Below are 6,825 nucleotides of genomic sequence, written 5' to 3' on the forward strand. Positions count from 1 at the left end.
TAACCTTAAATTCATAGAAGCCAGGAGAGCCCGCACTTCTCCTGATTTGTGTATTTCCCTTTGGATCCATAATGACTTTGGTGTTCTTGTATACACAAATAAGATACAAAGAGAAATGGGAGTCTCTATGTCAAAGTCTAGAGGACTCCCAATAAGATACCCAAAAGGAGACAAGAATTAGAAATATTTTTTTGAATAAAAAATTCAAAAATAATTAAATAAAATAAATAAAAAAGAGAAAACTAATTTGAGAATAAATAAAATAAAAAATAATTTAAAATTTTCAAACAATTTAAAAGAATTAGAAAGAAAGAGGTTTAAAAATTTTTGAAATTCAAGAAGAGAAAACACTAAAGTAATACCAAACTTTAAAATTTGAATTTTAAATGAAAATAAGATAAGATAAAAAATTTTGAAAATAAAAAAAAAATAAATAAATAAATAAGATCAAGATCAAGATCAAGATAAGATATGATTAAAAAAATTAAAAAGAAACTAATTAACTAAGAAAATCACTAAAGGAACATCAAACTTTTAAAATTCAAAATAAGATAGAACAAAGAACTAACTAACAAGAATTGAAAATAAAATAAAAGATTTAATTTTAAAAATATTTAAAAATTAAAAAGAGGAAGTTAACAGGAATTTTTTTTTTTTTTTGAGAAACAAAGTTAAAATAGAGAAACATAATAAGATAAGATCTCAAATTTAAGGCACGGGATTTGATTTTGAAAAATTTGTAATTTTAAAAAGAGAAAGTCAAATAAAGATTTTGAAATTCAAAAATTAGAAAAAATAAAAAAAGAGAGAAACAAGATAAGATTTTTAAATTTTAAAGATTTTAAAATTAAAATTTAAAAGAAAGATAACTAACAAATTACTAACTTTTAAAATTTTGAAATCAAATTAAAGATAAGATAACAAAATTTTGGGAATCAAAACAAAAAGATAAGATAAAGATTTAAAGATAGAAAAGAAAAACAAGATTACTAAACAAGACACCAAACTCAAAAATTTTAAAATCCAATCTTAAAGATTTTGAAAATATGGGGTTTTTTGAAATTTAAAAGGAAAAATAAACAGTAGCAAGACCCCAAACTTAAAAATTTTGAAATTAAAGACATAAATTTAAAAAAAATTGAAAAGAACAACACTAAAAGACACCCAACTTAAAGATTCAAAGGAAAACAAAAAGAAAATTTCGAACAAAAAGAAAGAAAATAAGAACAATTTTCAAAAACTTAAGAACATAAACAAAAACCAAAGGGACACCAAACTTAAGAATTGACACAAGACTCAAACAAAAGAAAAAGATGATAAAAACAATAAAGTTTTTAAAAAGATTTTTTTAAAGAGTTTTCAAAAATTAACAAGAAAAAAATTAAAAGAAAAACTAGTAAAAAGTACCTGATCTAAGCAACAAGACAACCGGTAGCTTGTCAAACTCGAACAATCCCTGGCAACGGCGCCAAAAACTTGGTGCGCGAAAATGAAACTCGCACAGCTGAACCGACAAGTGCACCGGGTCGTCCAAGTAATACCTCAGGTAAGTGAGGGTCGAATCCCATGAGGATTTTTGGATTGAGCAAGCTGTGGTTATCCTGCAGATCTTAGTCAGGCGAATAGAAAGTTTATTGATGTTGTTGTAGGTGCATAAACAAAACAATAACTGAAGCAATAAAGAATTGACGTAGAAACAATAATAATAATAAATCAGTTAAGGCCTCGGAGATGCTTATTCTTCCAGATTAATACTTCTTACTAATTGCTTTAACAATGAGTGATTCATTCAATGGCAAGGCTGTAATTGATTAAGCCAGGGCCAGTGGTCATTAATCTCTTCTATCCAAACCAACACCAGGTAGCTAATCGTTTATTCAAGAAGACGGTGATGCTCACACAATTCAATCTCTAATAATCCTACTCAAAATGCCACAGACAAGGTCGGATCTTCCGGATCAGAGACTGAAGCTCTATGGTTCTAGCCTTAATGCCACAGAAACCTCAATTATCCATGACTAACGGGATTTTATGTCACATATCCCAATCATCCCGGATAACTTGTTGGAATCTGTGATGCATTCTCAAGCTACAGCTTAATACTATCCCGCCAAGGACTCGCAAGAACTCATGTAGAATAAAGGGTCATACGCCAGTTCCACCCCAGATTCATAAGGATGAAGAACGACAATGCATCATTAAATAGAATCAAACATATATTAAAGTAGAAAAGTAATTATATTAATCCATAGGAATGAACAGAGCTCCTCTCCTTAACCTAGGAAGTTTAGTCGCTCATAATTTACAGATAATATATGTTCTGAGAAGCTGAAGATAAAAAGTTCTTAACAAGAGTGATCCTCCATCTCTTTATACTAATAACTAGACCTAAAATGATATTAATTATAATTAGAAATTACAAAAAGAAGATAAACTAAGATAAAGGTGCGAAAATCCACTTCTGGGCCCATTGGGTGAGTGTTTGGGCTGAGCTTGGCATCCAATTTGGAGGAGTGGGCATTGAGCACCCACTAAGGGGGTAAATGCGCTGTCTTGATCTCTCTTGGTGGCGTTGAATGCTGGGTTTGGGCATTTAACGCTGGCTTTAGTCCTTCATGGGCGTTGAACACCAGATAGGGGGTAAGTTAGGCGTTCAATGCCCATTTTGGGCAGTCCAATTCAAAGAAATGTATAAACCATTATATATTTCTGGAAAGACTTGGAAGTTAGCTTTCCAACGCCATTGAGAGTGCATCAATTGAACCTTTGTAGCTCTAGTAATGCTCGTTTGAATACTGGAGGTCAGGATTTGACAGCATCTACACTCCTTTCTTTGCCTCTAAATAAGACTTTGCCAAAACTTGCCAAATTCACCCAAAAATCACCTAAAATTATAACAAAAACACAAAAGCTCAACATAGGATCCAAAATGTGAATTTTTCACTAAAACCTACTGAGACATAATATAACTTTTTAAAATATGCTAAAAAAAAGTACCAAAAATTGTATAAAATATCCGCTCCTTAGGCGTTGATGTGGAAATTGGGCCGGAGGCCGTGATAAGGTGAGGAAATCCCCTACTTAGTAAATTGAGGTAAGTGATGGTGTGGTTATGTTGTTATTGATAAATTGACAATGTTGAGTTGGATAGTTGATCTAATTTGGTGTGAATGGTTGCTATGTTGAAATAATGATTGAATTTAGTTTTGGTTGTGAATTGTGGATATGAAATGTGTTAAATAAGCTGTAATTGGGGTTGATTAGGCTTGAAATGGGTAGGGATTGATAAGTGAGTGTTTGAAGTGTTTAGAAATGGTATTGGAGTGGACTTGAACTAAATTGAATTGAGATTTGATGAAATTGGAGAATTGTGAGCACTTGGTAAAAAACGGACTTTTGACCAACTTTGACAGGCCATAACTTGCACTCGGAGTTTGGATGTGAGAGAAATTTGTCTTAAATTAAAGCTGGTGTTCATACCATGGACCGAGCTATACGGTCCGGGTTAGACGAAGACAAAAAGCGACCGACCTCTGCTAAAGGTGGTCGTCACCGACCTCTTCCTAAAGAGCTCGGCCCAATTGTCATAGAGGCCCAAGCAGCCCAAAGCTGAGGATTACGACCCCTCTAAAGGCGGCTGGCTAAAAGATAGGTGATCTCACCCTTAAAAGATAAGATAAGATAACTAAGTTATCTCAAGGAAGGTCACTCCACACTACTATAAATACACTAGAGCACCCAGGTATAACTTATACTCCAATTCTACAAAAAACCTGCTTAAAGCTCGTGCTGACTTAAGCTATGGAGTCTCTTGTAGGTACCACCACCCTCCGGTTATTAAGGACCAGCAGCACCTCAAGCTCCAACAATTCAGATGCAGCAACTCTGATCAAGCTGGAAGATCTCGTCTGAGATCGATCTCATCGTTTCAAGTAACCCTCGGAACATTGGCGTCGTTGCCAGGGACCCTGGAAGTCATCCCACCATCATGACAGACAACCCTGACAACGATCATAACTCTGGTTTGGAAGAAAGAACGCCACTTAAGAACACGGATGCCACATCAAAGGACACACCTCAATCCAAGGGAGACAAGCAAACCCTAAACACGGAGATCTTAGATTCCATCTGTGAATAGCAGGATCACCTTAAAGAGCTCGAACAAAAAGCTAAACGACAACAAGAGGCCGAGTGAGATCTTCGGAGAGAAACAAGAAGGCGTCGAGAGCTGAAAGACAAGCTCCTCAAACTCAAAGCCGATCTCAAAACTAAAACTACTCGGTCCAATCGCGAAGATAGCCCCCACAAGGACCAAGACCCATTTATAAAGGAAATCATGAAAGCTAAATTTCCAAAAGATTTCAAAGCCCCTAACATGACTCCCTAAAATGGTACGTCTAACCCAAGTCATCATTTCAGTAACTTCAGGAGTCGGATGTACCTCACAGATGCCTCGGATGCAACCCGTTGCAAAGCTTTTCCGACCACCTTGAACAAAACAGCAATAAAGTGGTTCGACAGCTTGACACAAGGTCAATTGCAAGCTTCGATGACCTCGCCAAGAAGTTCCTAGCTAGGTTCTCCATCCAGAAGGACAAAACCAAGCATGCTCCAAGCCTGCTAGGGATCAAACAAGGAGATCGGGAGACCTCCACAATTATATGGAAAGATTCAATAAAGCATGCCTTGACATACAAAATCTCCCTACAAAAGAAACAATTATGGGACTTATTAATGGTCTGCGGGAAAGACCCTTTAGCCACTCCGTATCCAAAAAACACCTAACATCTCTGAATGAGGTACAAGAGCGGGCGAAAAAGTACATAAATATGGAGGAGAACTCTCGATTAGGAGAAGCCTCAAAATTTGGATTCTCCTACCCATCTCGGGATAAGGATAAAGAGTCCAGGAAAAAAAAGACCAACCTACTGAGAAACCCAGAAAGTACCACAACAACACCCCTCTTCGGGTGTCCCTTGTGGATGTTTACCGGGAGATATGCAACACTGAGAAGAACCTACCGCCTCGCCCGATTAAACACAAGAGAGGAGGAAGTCAGACAGAGTATTGTGAATACCACCAAATCTACGGGCACTCTACCAACGAATGCTACGATCTAAAGAATGTCATAAAAAAAATTGGCACGGGAAGGGAGACTAGATCAGTTCTTAGCCAATAGAGCAAATGAACCAAGAAAGAGAAGAAGGGATGAAGAGGTCGGACGAGCTGAACGCCTCCCCTCACACCCCGGAGAGACATGTTCACATGATCAACGGAGGATTCGCAGGAGGAAGGATCTCCAAATCATCTCGCAAAAGACATCTCAAGGAGGTGTATCATGTCAGAGAAGGGGACAAGTTGCCCGACCTCCCCACTATTACCTTCACTCAAAAAGAAGCCGCAGGCATCATCCCGGGACATGATGACCCTGTGGTTGTTACCATCATACTTGCCAATGCCAATCTACACCGAACATTGGTAGACCAAGGAAGCTCTGTGGATATCCTGTTCAAATTTGCCTTTGACAAACTTGGCTTACAAGAAAAAGAGCTCAGAGCGTATCCTAATAGCTTATTTGGGATCGGCGATGCCCCAATTCAACCACTTAGGTACATCCCACTACACACAACCTTCGGGAAAGGACTACGGTCTAGAACGCTAAGCATAGTCTACATTGTAGTCGATGTGAGCTTTGCATACAACACCCTTATAGGTCGGAAAATGCTAAACCAGCTCACCGCAGTAGTCTCTACTATGCACCTATGCATGAAGTTCCCAACACCAAAAGGGATCGTTACCGTAAAGGGAGACCAAAAACTCGCGCGACGCTATTACAACGAAAGTCTGAACCTTAAAGGTGATCCCAGAGAAAAGGAAACCAATACTATAGAAATCAGGGGAATCCGGGCTCATGAAGAACTCTGCCCTCAACTGGAAGGTGAGACCGAAGAAGTTCAAATTGGAGAAACTCAAGACAAAACAACAAACATAGGGGCGAATCTAAAAAGAAACCTAAAGGAGCTGCTAACAAAGCTCCTAAAGGATAATTCCGACCTCTTTACATGGAAGGCCGCGGACATGCTTGGCATTGATCCCGGACTAATATGTCATAAACTGGCAGTATACCCTGGATCTCGGCCAGTACAACAGAAATGAAGAAAGCTCGGCGCAGAGAGATTGCAAGCGGTAGAGGAACAGGTACAGGCCTTGTTAGAGGCAGGGTTCATAAGGGATGTAAAATATCCATTATGGCTAGCCAATATAGTATTGGTCAAGAAGTCAAATAGAAAGTGGCGGATGTGCACTGATTACACCGACCTCAACAAAGCCTGCCCAAAGAATCCTTACCCACTCCCAAACATCAACGCCCTAGTGGACACCTCCTCCGGATACAAGTACCTCTCATTTATAAACACCTATTTAGGGTACAATTAAATCCTGATGTACCCACCTGATTAAGAAAAAACCTCATTCTTAACATCCAAAGCGAACTATTGCTACGTTGTCATGTCATTTGGACTCAAAAATGCAGGAGCTACCTACCAAAGGTTAATGAAGAAAGTCTTCACAAATCACATTGGAAAACTGATGGAGGCTGAAAAGGACTGCAGATGCTGTTGGATTCTGACCTCCCTGCACTCGAAGTGGATTTTCTGGAGCTACAGAGACCCAATTGTCGCGCTCTCAATGGCATTGGAAAGTAGACATCCTGGGCTTTCCCGCAATGTATAATAGTCCATACTTTGCCCGAGATTTGATGGCCCAAACCGGCGTTGCAAATCAGCCTCAGAATTTCCAGCGTTTAACGCTGGAACTGGCATAAAA

Source organism: Arachis duranensis, chromosome 10 (assembly GCF_000817695.3).
Source record: "Arachis duranensis cultivar V14167 chromosome 10, aradu.V14167.gnm2.J7QH, whole genome shotgun sequence".
NCBI lineage: Eukaryota > Viridiplantae > Streptophyta > Magnoliopsida > Fabales > Fabaceae > Arachis > Arachis duranensis.